The sequence below is a fragment of the Ciconia boyciana genome, chromosome 2, assembly GCF_034638445.1.
Source record: "Ciconia boyciana chromosome 2, ASM3463844v1, whole genome shotgun sequence".
NCBI lineage: Eukaryota > Metazoa > Chordata > Aves > Ciconiiformes > Ciconiidae > Ciconia > Ciconia boyciana.
In genome coordinates, this window is record NC_132935.1 from 154,328,639 (window position 1) to 154,342,339 (window position 13,701).

The 13,701-nt window shown below is 40.3% G+C and overlaps 1 long non-coding RNA gene across 12 annotated transcripts in view; it reads left to right on the forward strand.

Moving 5' to 3' along the window:
- LOC140648513 (uncharacterized) overlaps positions 1–10,680 on the forward strand; it is a 230,908-nt gene extending 220,228 nt beyond the window's left edge. For all 12 annotated transcript variants that reach the window (XR_012041254.1, XR_012041259.1, XR_012041258.1 and 9 more), the window contains 4 exons: positions 6,282–6,477; positions 6,779–6,871; positions 9,172–9,262; positions 10,399–10,680. This is a non-coding gene — a long non-coding RNA (uncharacterized lncRNA). The remainder of the gene's footprint in view (positions 1–6,281; positions 6,478–6,778; positions 6,872–9,171; positions 9,263–10,398) is intronic.
- The last annotated feature ends 3,021 nt before the right edge of the window (positions 10,681–13,701 follow it).

Here is a 13,701-nt window from a genome sequence, read left to right on the forward strand (position 1 = left end):
CAAACCTGTACGTATAACAGAGTGCTGGGGTCTCTGTGAGATGTAACATCATGCTACACTCAAGGTGAAATATAATTCAGTGTTAGCTAATGCTCTAATCCAGCAGGTAAAACTGCTGTTGTGGAGCAAGAAAGCACAGGTGAGCTACGTGGAGCAGAATAGAGAAGGCAGGAAAGGGGAAAGACAAGTGATGTAAATATGAAGAGTTGAGAGGAACAGAGACCAGTGGACAGGGCTGAAAGTTACTGGGGAGGAGTGAGGAGCTGAAGGGGAGAGCAAGGAGGAGTGGATTAAAAAAAACAAAGAGAAATAATAGTGAGGGAAGGAGAATAAACCTGAAGGCAGTGAGGGTGGAGAAGTAGAGCAGTTTCTATATCTGCAATGCTTCACAGAGATTTAAGAACAAAGAGCCCTGACAGCAGCTACTGTGAATTCAGGGCAGGGTGCATAGCCGAGAACGAAAATGGCACTGATTTTAAATGACCCAAGACACAGTGTGCTGTCTGGATTTTTATTTTATTTTATTTTAAGAGTCATGAAGTCCACATTGCATTTGCTGAATCTCTGACATTCGTTGTTTCTTTTTTCTGACAGGAGATAACTTTTTTCTTGCATAAAATCATTATTCATTTTGTATAACTCAGGAAGGAGCCTTAAGGCAGAAATCTTTCTCCTTCATTTGGAGAATCTGTAAAATGGAAGAAGGAAACAAGATGACCTGGTTCATTAGGAGAAAAACTTTGGTAAGGAAGAGCATCCAGATCCTTGCTGTCTTTCACTTGACCAAGGTAAAAGGATGTCCTGGCTTTAAAGGAAATGAATTTGAAGCCCTCCTCTCTCCCCTGCCTGCAAAGGGGTTCACCCCGCTGGCTGCAGCAGTGCCCTTTGGCTGCCAGGGCAGCTGGTCAGTATGCAGGCTCTCATCTGAGGGTAATCCTACCTCTTAATCCATGTAGTACAGATACAGTTGTACTTTTTATCTCCCCTCACCTTCAGTCCTATGTCCAGGCAAAGTCCACCCTGGTTTTCAATGGGAAGATTTAGCAAACAGTAGCCAGTGACCTAAACTCTGCCTCTCTGATCCTTCTTATTCCCCAAAACCCAGAGGCTTGGAACTGATCATGTCCCAAGGCAAGTTCTGACTGCTCTCAAAGATAAAATAACCCAAAAGACAAAGATTAAGAGAGAAAAATAGCCACATTAAAGGCAGATGACAGAACTCAGTTACACCTCTGTGAGTTCCAGCAGTTAGTTTCTTCTTGGGAGAAATATGAGATATTTACCTGGCAGCCTGGTATTTTTCTTTTCCCTTCCTCTAGAGTGGGATATGAGACAGTAAAACTGATGGTTACAGTCTGCATTAATTGGGGAGCAGACAGGCTATGCATTATGTTTTGTCCACTCTTTGGTCATGCAATGCAGGCTACTCGTACACAGAGCATTTACCCAGCTGGGTCCAGTTGCTGCTCAGTTCTCTGGTAGCGATGGATCGCAGCTCAGGGGAGTTGCAGGTGCCTGGCTGCTTATGTACCTTGTAGTTTCTTGAAGGTAATTTTAGCTGCTCAGATAAAATTTCTTCTGTTCTTCTTGTGTCTGCCTGGAAATCTTTCAGGATAAAGAGTGCCGTGAAGATTTTCTCAAAATACGTTATTGAGTTTGCCTACAGATTCATTTTGCAGAAAGTTATTAGAGAGCTGAGATTCAGAATTCCCATATCTACTGTACAGCTTCATTGCCTAGTGATGCAAACCTGAGGTGAGGTTTCCTCTCTCTCCTGAGGGCTGGGGAGAGAAGGCAGAGAGGCACCTTGAGAGAAGGACGGCTGTTTTCAGGGATGTGTGCAAGACTTTAATTTCATTTCACAGAGCTGATTCTTTCCTTTCAGGATCACTAAGGAAATCACTGAAATGATCTGCCACATAATTGTGTTTGGTAAACAGTTAATCTAAAAGGTGATGTATGGGACATTTTATTTTGCAGCAGAAAATTATTTCTCCCCCTACGTTTTCATTGATAGTCAGGGAAGGTAAAAGTATGTTTGTGCTTCTGGGGTCATCTTGACAAATTTCAGCTTGTATTGAGCACCAGGAAACTCACACTGCAGAATTTTTATTTTTTCCTGTGAATCTAGCATTTTCTAAAGTGCTAAGGAAGAAAATAACCTTTTTTTTAAAAAAAAAATAAAAATTAAGGAGGGTACCTTGAGAGTGTTTTCACATATTGGCCTGTCATATAAGTGCTTGGTCTGCAGTTCTGGTGGGAAAAGAGACGGTAAAGCATCACCTGCTTCATTCCTGGTGTGTCAGATGATCTGGTGACGTTTAGACCATATGAGGCTGTGAGATCTGGCTGTTACAGACTTGACTGGGTCATCATCATAGCTCACCTAAGTGAGACAGAAGCTGGTGATTTAAAAAAGGAAAGAGGAATAGCTTATTTATGAGTCCATTTAGCTCTCCACTCCTCTATGATAAAGTTTTCCTTCAGCTGAAAAAATGGGGAGGCTTGCTAGGTAAATATGTATACTGAGCTGGAGGAGGGAGGAGGAGAGGACAGGACTGCTGACTACTGCCAAATGAATGGTAAGCATCAGAGGACAGAAAGAGTTCCTCTTTGTGGTGATGCTCCTCAAATGTATAAGGGACAAATATATATATTTCTTGAGAAAGAGCAAAAAACAACCTATGCTCTTATAGCTAGGGAAAGCCCTTCCCGTGTTCTTCCTGAAACAACATAGAAATCTCCTGGTTTAGGTCACTCATCTATCATCATTTGCTGCTCTAAGGAGGTTACCCCCACTGTAGTCTGAGAAACTGAAAGATGACAACGCCCTTGCAACCTGTGTAAGACAATCTCTTAATACTGCCTTATAAAGAAAGGAATAATTGGCATTGATTACACATGCATTGGGAGAGTAGCACAGTTCTGTCGCATGCAGGATGATCTTTCCTGAGAGGGTTTTGGTAATCTCAGGTTATTTCTGGGTATGCTGCCTGGCTGTCTGCTAGGACTGAGCAATTGTGGCCATAAACAGGGACTTTCTCCCAAAGCTGGGGTTACAATGCGCATACATGCAAAACAGCGTGAAGAGACCTGGCTGCAAGTTTGTAATGCAGGATCAGCCTGGGTGGGAGAAGGGGGGTGCCAAATCCTAGCAGTTGTCTCATGTCTGTCAGTGGGGGCTGCCGCGCCAGCTGCAAAGCCTCTTGCTCTGCACTCCGCTCATTCCTGCTGGGGATGACATAGTCAGTCTGCAAAACAAATAGTGATTTGTTAGAGCCTGATGACAAATTCACACATTGGCTACGAGTGCACATGTAAGAGGCAGAAGAGCAACTTCCAGCTGGAAAATCTCACCACACCTTGTATTGGCTTCAGCTGGCAAAAACTCCATTATATCTTATCTCATAGAGTTGTTTCCTAAGATTCTTGGCGTATACGTTCTGTCTCCAGATGGGGAAACAATGAAATGCCATCAGCTGGGTGAAGAAATCTATTGCACAGGTGATGTCTTCTTCGTACCTTCATCTAACAGCATATCTAACGGCCTCACAGCACACAAGTAGCTTTGTGTAGACCCTGTCAACAGGTATAAGTGCAATAAATCCCACAAACAGAGCTAGTTTTAATAAGGAGCTTCTTGGAGGCAAAAAGAAAATAAACTCTTCTCTCATTGAATATATTTGAAGTTTGACTTGTAAAGCCCTTCCAGGTGGTATATAGCTTGGTGAATCTGTTTTTTCTCTCTTTGGGAGCCAAGTCAGATTATGCTCACTGTGATGAGCTTTTACTGCTTTCCCAGATCAGATCTGGAGAGTGTCTCCTTCTGTAGTGGTAGATGTGTGTCCCAAAGGGACAAGCAACAGTCTTACAATTGAACTTCTGCCAACCATCTTCTCTCTTTAGCAGAACTTCCCTGGAAACACTCATCCTACCCATTTTATTTTTCAAGTGAAATGCAAACACACTACAAAATCATACGTATTTAGCTGAAATTTCAGCATTTTGTGAGGGAAAACATTCTGACATTGCTGAAATGGGAAGTTTCACACTTCCGCTATATTTTATGTCAGTACATCTAGGAAACATTGCCTCATGGTATCAGTGGTTCCTGACGTTGTTTTACTAGGAATTCTCTTTTCCATTGCATTTCCCCTCTAAGTCAATAAGGTACTGCTAGCCACTACAGAGAGATAGTAAGACATTTTGTGTTGCAATGAAATGGACAAAATAATTCATGGCACCTTTTCATGTGATTTGTGTCATCTTTTTAGAGAATCTGGATATCTTCTTGTGCTTAAAAGGGGCTGAGCAGGGATTTTCTATGGAAGTGGCTACCTGAAAGAGAATTCTTCTTTTTTCAAAATCAATACTTTTTCACAGGAAAAAAAAAAAGTCAGAATTCTCTGACTTCCCATATGAACAGGCTTTGCCATTTTCATTTGCTGTGGAAAACTTCTATTAACCAGGAAGCAGAGACACATTTTTTCCTCATTTATTTTTCCAGGAAATTCCTTGTTGAGAAAATATTTCAAATTTTAATTCTGCTCTAAATCAGGTTTGTAGTTTTTTTCAGAATGTGAAGTTTTGTGTGGGAGAGATGCACCTTTTGAAGACTGCTGTATCCTTTAATTGTGCTAAGGTTAGGAGAAAGAATGATTAATATGAATATGAAAGGCATCTGCAATCTCTAATGATGCTACAGTTATCCATACCCCTGGGATTTCCAAACTGCATCATGCAATAAGTTTCATATCTGAAAGTTGGTGCAGAATGTGTGACAGAAATTGTGTAAGAGTGGCAGCTGAATGAAGTGAGTTACGTTAATTCACTGATAAGTGTCTGGTTCCCTATCAGCTTCTGAGTGATTGCCATTGATTTATGAATTTGTATATGATTTGGAGCCTTCCTAATTAACAGGCTGCTTCTCTTTTTCATTCCTTCTTGACAGTAGAGGTCAGCTGACTTGACATTATTTCATTTGAGTGATTGGCTTTACAAATGACTGCGATGGGGGGTTTCCAGGAGAGGATCTGAATGTAGTCCTCCAGCGGGTCTGAGAGTGCTCCTGTTCAGGGAATCTCTATTTTCAAGAACTTTCTTCAGAACAGATATGCACATAATTTGTAGAGGATGGACTGTTAGCTGATATATGATTCCTGACTGATACAAAGTATTTTGGACATTGCAGAGGAGGTTAGAAAACTTTCCATTTACAAATTTTATAAAATTAGTAAACTCAATAATGTTACAGAGGTCCCATTCACACTAGAATCATGCTTTTATCCCAAACAATTTCATTCAGGAAGGAAAAAGAGGAAAAATTTTTTTGTTTTAATAGAGTCTTTTTTTCTTTTTCAAATAACCTTTTGACTTCCCAAAGTCCCTTTGCTGACAGCTCTACTGGCTTTGCATAAGAAATACAATGAAGTCAGAAGTCCCCTCAAAACAAGAAAAAACATACATAGAGTAGTCAGAGCTGTGAAAGTCAGTATCAGTGTACTATACGGTTTTTCTTCTGCATAGGAAAAGACATCAATAAAGTCCCTATTAGTAGACAGTAGTCTTATGGCCTGATTTTGAAGCATAAGCATGGTAAATCTCTAAAGTGTTATTACATCTGAAGTATAAATCTGTTAAATATGTATCCACATTGCACCAAAATACTTTAGCAGTTCTCTTGAGTGAGTGATACTTATTTAAGCAGGCTATCACATTATATGAAATATATCTTTGTTTGATTTGCTGAAAATAGATTAATTTAACAGTGTTCTTTTATCCATTGTGCTGGATGCACTAGAGACCAACTTCCTCAGGTTTTCATTTAACAGGTCTCCATTGCATAGGATTTTGTCTGATGGAAGGAAAATCAGTTGCTTTAAGAGGCCTGCTTAATTTCTTTAACAGCTATTCGGTTTGCTGGTCTCCAACATCTAGAGTTAAGTTTTCTGTTCCATCTTGCATAGGACTGAATAGAAAAGGGTGAGAAACAGGGAGAATCAAACTCCATCACTTAATTAGAACAGACAGATTTTGCATTCGACTATGAATCAGCTTTACCCAGAGATGACTAAAAATTAAAATTTATGGTTCAGGGGAAGCTTCAATATTTGGAAATGCTATTCCAGGCCTATTTGGAAGACAATTACAAAAAAGATTCTTGTGAAGGAGGCACTTTCAACAGCAGTGACAGCAGCATTGTTTAAAGTTGCCTCTTTAAGCTGCATCTGATTGTAGCAATTGTTGATTGAAATATTGCCCTTTTCATTTCTTCTCTAAAGAGTGCTAGAAATTGAGCAGGATGGAGAAGAAGATGGCCAGGGAATACGAAAGCTGTCTTGAGTTTGAATAGGGCTGCTTGAACACTGTAACCTGCAAGTCTCAGCAGAGCCCTGGGAAGCCTCAAGCCTTCCAGAAGTATGCTCATAGTCAGACCAAACTTCACCCATGGAGAGGTCCTTCTCTGACACATTTTGGGTCAGTGAGTAATCACTTCCCTAAGAAATTCCATTTCTATGGAAAATTCCTTTCTCCTTGTTCTACCTCTAACAAAATCATTTAGGAGTTGGGTAGAAATGAAGGGAAGGTGGGGAGAGGCAAAGCAGAAACATATAAAAATGTGTCTCTTGTGTCTCTGAATCCCCTTGTTGAGGATGGATAGGTTTTTTGTTTTCTGGGGGGGTGTGGTGTGTGGGGTTTTTTTATATTTCCAAGATACTGCTTTAAAGTCTTATTATTCAACTTTTTCAGTCCTTTAAATTTTTTTTTTTTCATACAGAGAGACAGAAACGTAGTCTGGATAAGGATCGAATTTTTGAGCTGTTTATCTGAAGCAAGGCTGGGTGCCTGCCCATTACTGGCTGCAAAGCATGTAAGTGGCAGGTCTGTTCTCTGCCTTTGCCTCCTTGCTGCTTCTGTTTGATTAACTCAGCAGCAGTTGGGTATTAGCTGGATAAAACTAGCACTCCAAATGAACATATTCATTGAGGAACATAGGGTGAATAAAGAATTAAATTCTGAGGCTAAAAGGAATTGGGGTTTTCCTGCAGTGATGTCTAGTCATTGAGTGAAGAAAACTGCAACAAACCCGAACAGAAAAGCAGATTTCTATGGTATCTGTTCTATATTAACACTTTAGGGACTGAGGTTCTAATAGGTGGTCATTATTTGTGTCTCTGGGCAAAGAAACAATTACTATGGAACATTTAGATATGCATTGGACTGCATCAAACCAGGCACAGCAGGTTGGTTGGACCAGGTGAACTGGGCTGGTACTGCTATCTCTGCCTTGGCAGAAATGCAAAACTCTCCCAGAGGAGGAGAATTCTTTTTTAGGTTGCACATTGTACATAGCTTTCCAGTAGCAGCACTTGCAGCTTTCCTTTCTGCTGTTGTGCTGTCAATGATCCAGCAGTACAGTCCCTCCCAGCGAAGGATTCCACCGTACACAGCTACTGTAAAAGCAAGGCATTTTTAAAACAAGAAATAGCAAAAGGTGGATTGCATAGATGGTGGAAGAGAACAGCATGAAATCAACAAAGTCTGTTCAAGAAGAGGCAAGAGCTATGAGTGAATCTGATGCGAGCAAGGTTTGTATGTGGAAGGAAGATAGGCGTGTATCAAGAATGCGAGAAGGAATGTGAGGAAAAGAAAGCAATCTTGTTAATGGAGTTTCAAGCTAGAAAACAGGGTACTCAGCTGGGGGTCTGTTCTGCCGACTTCATTTCTTTGGGGTGGCACTGACACAACTTTTTGCTTCAGTGAGGCTTACTGCAGAAACCACTGCGTGTTTTTATGAGCAAAGGTAAAAGACTGCAGGCTTCATTATGAAGTAATGGACATATTGTCAACATCTACTAGTGAATGAAAATAGTATATATAAAAAAATGAAAAAGTTAATATGAATTTTATTCCATAGTCCTATAAAATTAGATAAGACACATATCTGAAGGCTAATGGAGAACCCCAAAAGTAATGGAATGGAGAAAGAAAAGCAGACTGTTTTTCAAAAAAGGGAAGACATATAAACAAACAAATCTAAAAACACCTTGAGGATGATGGAAAAGTGGGGCACTATGAGATTAAGATACAAATGGAAGTATATTTATATGTCATGTACCATGGCAAATACAGGATTACTTCTGTCTCTCTGCAAGTGGCTCCAAACTCAAACAGGAAAACTGGGAACCCATAGGTAAATGCAAGTCTAAAAGGGCTTGAAAACTCAGCAGAAACTCTTTGGAAACCTGAATCAATCTGTTTAATATACTAAATCATCAAGTTCTTGATATAGTTTTCTTAGCACCTAGTGCAATATTTGTCCTCAACCTTAACAGGGAAATACAGTGACTTTTAACTTAAAAGGACAGATGAAGCTAGTTGTATGGGTAGGCTTCTCTTCAGGAGAACAAATGATCATTTCACAAAGAAAACAGTTGTTGCAACTCAGATCATTTTAGTTGATTTTCATTTTTATTAATGGGCAGATTTTTTTCATTTGTGGGCATTACCTAGTACATAGTAAATGTATGGGAAAATATATACTATAGTATATGGTAACTCAGGCTTTGCCCCCATTTGAAATCACAAGGAATGTTCCCATTGATTTCAGTGGCTGCATGATTTGACCCAGTGAGGCAGACATTGCCTGGAGGCTGAGTCAGATAAGGGCTCTTACAAACCTCATTTGAACAAATAACTCACATAAAGAGGAAATTATTTCTGAGTAAGCAGCAAGCAAGCAGGACATCAAGCTATCTTGACCCTAATTTGATCTTCCTGACATTCATTACAGTCATCTTTTGGTTAATACTTTGGCTTGTGTGGTGAGACTGGTATGTGTCTCCCTATATTCGTCGTGGCTGTGGCAGAAGTAAGGACTCCTTCCTGACCCCCTGAGGTGGTGAGCAGCTGCAGCCCAGGCAAAAGAAGCTGCTGCTCTCCGTGTTTTTCAGGACACTCATTTTCCCCATTACCAGTAAATGTAACTGTTACACCATGCAGCTAAAAATTGGAGGAGGTCACAGATCTCCAAAACTATGCCCTTCCTCCATGTTATGTGTGAACTTCTGCTAGATTCATAGGTGGTCTTGGACCTTGGCTAAATGACTGTTTAATAGTTCAGAGAGTTTCAGCTTGACTAACCAAGGAATTATTGCCTTCTATTTTCAGTTCTCTGAGTGAAAACAATCTGCGTTAGTCAGTAAAAGAAGAGGCTACTTAGAGGAGATTTGGCCTGTAATGACACTTTGCATACTAAAGGGTGAGCAACAAAATTTTCTCTGAGATCTGTTGAACCCATTGTCCAAACTCCAGTTATATGGGAGATTGAGTGCTGCAGAACAGGCCTTCAGTGCTAGCCTGGATTTAAGACTGTGAATAAAGACATTTTCATTTGGACTAACTAATCCAAACAGCAGAAAATTATTGCAAACTTCCTTTGAATTATTCCTTGTGGATCTTATTTGTATATTTAACTTGCTCACATGGAAGATTTGTTTCTTTTTCATTATTTTGTTAAAAACTGCAGCAGATTAACAATTGTTGATGCTATTTGGATCCTGCTGGACTTGCACTCTTCTGCATGTTGTGTGCCAGCTCACGATCAGACTGGGGCTATGGTGGGGTATGAGGGGTTTGGTCTCAATGAGTGGGGACATCCAGGAGCTATTTTTTTAATTTGTCTTTAAATCCCTGAAAGTCACAATGTCACCAAACAGAAACTTTCCATGCAGGCAGACAAAAGGAATTTCCCACCAAAATGGTGATAAATTTAGCTTTTGTCATCTCCAGAAGTGATCTACTCTCTGTTTAGCGTGTATATATGCATAAGACAACACTTTGGTTTACTTGGATGTGATGGATCAGACTACATTCCCAGGCACTTGACACTACTTGATATATTGAGACAAATTATGGCCTGGGTGGTGCTGAGGGTACAGGAGGGTTACGAGAGCAGCAGTGAGTCACTGGTAAGGGAAGCTGCCTGCTGAGCAATGAGAATAATGCTTTTTAATTCACAATCTAATAAAGTAAAGTAAGCTGAGGTGAACGTGCTGTGCAGTCTAGTAGGCTGGCAGGAAAGCAGTGCCTAACACACATCATGAGGTATTGAACAGCTGCCTGCAAGAGATAACATTTCATGGGGACTTTTGGAAGCATTTTTGTTAGTGGCTGGCCCGTACGGCTGCCCGTGCTCTCAGTCCTCTCTCCTTTCAGACCTAAGACACACTTGCATAAGCTGCTGCTCCAGCCTGGTAGTGGAAGGAAGGCAAAAACCCTAAAAATGGCTGCAATGCAGATGATTTACATTCTCTGGATTACACTGAGGCAAGCCAGGGCACAGGTACTTATTTTTGTCCTTGTCTTTCTGCTTCCGCTTTCCCTCGCTGTGCTCAGATCATCGCAGAAGTGACACAGCCTGTTCCTGTTGAGTGCTGTACACCATCCCACACACTTTGGAGATAGCTCCCAGCACATTGCTGAGAAAAGCTGTTGTTCTGGCTCAAAATCACAGCTGGCAGCTGTTATTTGACTACAGAATTTTCCTCTGTATAATGCGAGGTTTGGGACCAGTCATTACTTCGTACTAAACTTGATTTTGTGTGATTCTGTGTGATTTTTTTTTTCCAATGGTAAAATAAAAGGATGACTGTTTTAAAGCTGGTGCTATGTAAAACCCAAACACTAATAAAAAGGAACAGTATTCTTGATACTAATAAATCTTTTAAAAGTGGACTTTTTGTCTCATTTGAGATGAACATAGAAGCCTGGACTGCTGGAATTTCTCAGCAGCAGTATGGTCCCTCTGCTTCAGCACTAGTTACCCGCCACCCAGGAGAAGCAGTGCTAACCCACCAGAGCACCCATTTTGTAAAGATCTTTTCATAACATAATTAGTAGAGCTTGAAATGTATGAAGAATGAAACTGCCAGTTATCCAAATATCTTGGAGAAAGATAGACAGGACGATACAATTTTGGAAAGAGAACCCATTTACCATGATTAGATTTAATAATATGTTCAGCAGTATTCCGTAATGCTATATTTCTGCAGTAACTTTCCTTATTATGAAAGATAATAAATTAAGAACCACATAAAATATCCCTGTCCAGTCAACTTAAGAAAATAAGGGAATAATTTGAAACACTCATTGCCTATTCTAAGGTTCTTGACTTATTATGATTCTTGGCATCATATAAGGAAGCCTCCAGACCTGGAGTTTGAGCTTGAAAATGTAACACTATTATTTTCATTTGCATTGTTTACACAGAATGATAGGTGTGTAAGGTAATTCAGAGGACCTTCCCTCTCCCCACATAACATGAGCTTTTCCTTGGGAATATGAAGTCTCAGGCCATGAGACACTCACACTCAAACACTCACACCCATCTTTAATTTAACCACTGTGAGGAGTCCTATTGATTTCAGTGGGACCACACACAGCAGGAAAGTTGTGCGTGGGTAAAAACATTTGCAGATTCAGACCAAGGAATCTAGACTATCTCGGCAGACCCCATAAAACCAGATAGTTCACTGCAGCTAGGGGCCTAAATTGCATATTACTATAAGTATGAGGAAAACTGACATTCCATTCTATAAAATATTTCAAGTTTTCAAAAATTTGGTGTTGTTCCAAGTAGGGCCAAACTTGCAAATTTTACAATTTTCTGAGGGGACAAAAAATCAGTTCAGTGTTGGTGTTTTTTATTATTATGTTTTTAGACGTTAAAATAATAAATAATAAAAATTATTTGTTTTAAATAAGACATTGAAACACTGAGAATTTTCCCCATTTTCACCAAATGTTTTTTTTGCAAGAGAATTGCATGTTCCTCTAAATTTCCTACTATAGTTACTCAGACTAGCTGTGTGTGCTGCACCAAATGACCATAAACAACTTGCAGGGAAGGTAGATATGAAAGACTAAAGAAGGACTGTGGTTAATATTTTCAATGGTGATGTACACACCATATTATGAAGCATAATTAAGAGGTGCCTGAAGGCTAGATTTTAGATATAAGCATAAAAAGTAGTAATTAACTATCATAAAGAGAAAACAGAGTTTGAGCCATGTTGGCCCAAGCTGGGGCATCCACCAACTTCAGTGCTCTCGGAGCCAAAGACCCTTGGACCCACTTAGCACAACTATAGCACTTCCAGGTCTAGCACTCATTGGGCTATCTCTGCACAACACTTTACTGCACAGTGAAGGCAAGTTCAGAAGCACTCAGGTCCCACTTCAAAAAGAACTTGGGTGCTTGGAGGCTCATTTTCCAAAGGCACCCTATCTAAACCCTTGTGATTAAAGTATAGATCCACATCACCAGCCTGTTTCTTCTAAATCCAAAGACTAAATAGCATCTTAGCTGTCTGTGCATCACTATCAAAATCCCCTCTGTTTTTGCTTCTGGTGTATAGACCTATTTAAAATCCTTGCAGTAGTAGTACTTTGGTCCATGTAGCTCATCCTTAAAAGTATCTTATTTTTCCTGCTGGGTAGATGCACTCAGTCCAGTCTCAAATTTCCTACATATTTTCTAGCATTTCTCAGGTGCAGGAGAATGGCCTGGTTAGAGAATGTAGCCCTGGAGAGTGGGGTGCATCCAACTTTGTTTCAGCTCCAGGTGTCCTACTTCTCAGGAAAATGTTCTGTTTGGTATGTTAGGGGGTGTTTTTTCCTTCAGCTTTTCCCTTCACTTAATTTCTTGCTTTCCTCTCTCTACCCTGAAGTGCAGACTACTTAATTAATGGAAAGGGAAAGATCTGAGGAACTGAGAAACATTGTCCCCAGATACCCAAAAGCATATGCATAGAGAAGCTTGGGGTCAGATTCAGTTACTCAAAGAGGGATATGAATGCGGATCTTTGAAATAAATGCCCTAATCATGACACTATAAGGACTTTTTGTGCTTCTACCTTTCCCTTCTTTCCCTCCATTTTTCTGTGGAAGGCTAAGCTCCCTAGCTCTGCAAAGTTCATGACTGTGAAACACAAGTGGAACCAGGAGCTTTGCTCACCTTGTGATCTAAGCCCACAAAATGTCCTCTGGCTCATCCTTGTGGAGCCTTTCTCTTCTACATGGCTGCTGATTTACTGGGGAGGTGTTTGTTATGCACTGTTCCATGAATTGTACAAAGGAATTGCACAAGTCAAGCAGCTATTTTAGATCTGTGAAGGTCAATAAGTCCAGACTTGTAAAGCTAGGTATGACTTAGACTATTGATATATCTGCAACTGGATATTATTACAGTAGCCAAACAAATGCAGCAGGCTGCAGATAGACAAACCAAGCTAACCAAGCTAACTGTAAATGAAGGGACAAGCTATGGCATTTCCATCTTCAGCATCAAATTCCTTCTCAGGGCTTCTGCTGGTCTTGTGCAGCCAGTAATGCTTCCTGTGCTACTGAGAACTGTGGCCTCAAGGGCCACCACCAGCTGGGACAGAGCAGTGGGAGTTTTGACTCTCAGAATAGAAATTCTCTAAAACAACTTATGAATCTTGTCCCAGGAGCCCAAACCTCACTGAAAATCAGTAGTATTGGCTCCTAAATCTCTCAGAGGCTTTTGAAATATTCTTAAGTCATGAGATGTGAGATTCCGTGAGGATTTGACTGCTGTGTTAACATCTGCTGTAGAATAAAGGCTAAAGCAGATGTGAGAAGTGGGAGGGTAATGAATAAGGCAGTTTTAAAAGTGTT